Consider the following 428-nt stretch of genomic DNA (forward strand, 5'->3'; position numbering starts at 1 on the left):
GAGTGCGCCGGGGCCGGCCTGCACCGTCTGCTGCCGTCGGCCTGTGGGCGCTGGGGCGTCTGCTGCCGTCCGGCACTACTCTCGTGGCCGTCGCCTTCGATCACGCCGTTTTTCCGAAACCTTTGCAACACTCGTCCCAATGATGACTTTAGAATGCAAAGACATCTTGACCACGGCTTATTTGTCGGGTCTCGAAACATCGCGAAACTTGTTTGTCCGATTTTGATGATTGTGGGAAGACAACTGACAGGGCGTTCTCAAAAAACATCGATGTTGCTGCATCTGATAAGTCGTACGGAAGTGATCATGAATACGTAATTCTCATGTATGCATAATGTTTTTGTTGGAGAACAATGGATTAATCATGTGATTTTGAGGTGACGTGCAAATTTTCATGCAAAAATACGTTAAAATGCTTCAAAAATGCA

Source organism: Sesamum indicum, unplaced genomic scaffold, assembly GCF_000512975.1.
Source record: "Sesamum indicum cultivar Zhongzhi No. 13 unplaced genomic scaffold, S_indicum_v1.0 scaffold00502, whole genome shotgun sequence".
NCBI classification, from domain to species: Eukaryota; Viridiplantae; Streptophyta; class Magnoliopsida; order Lamiales; family Pedaliaceae; genus Sesamum; species Sesamum indicum.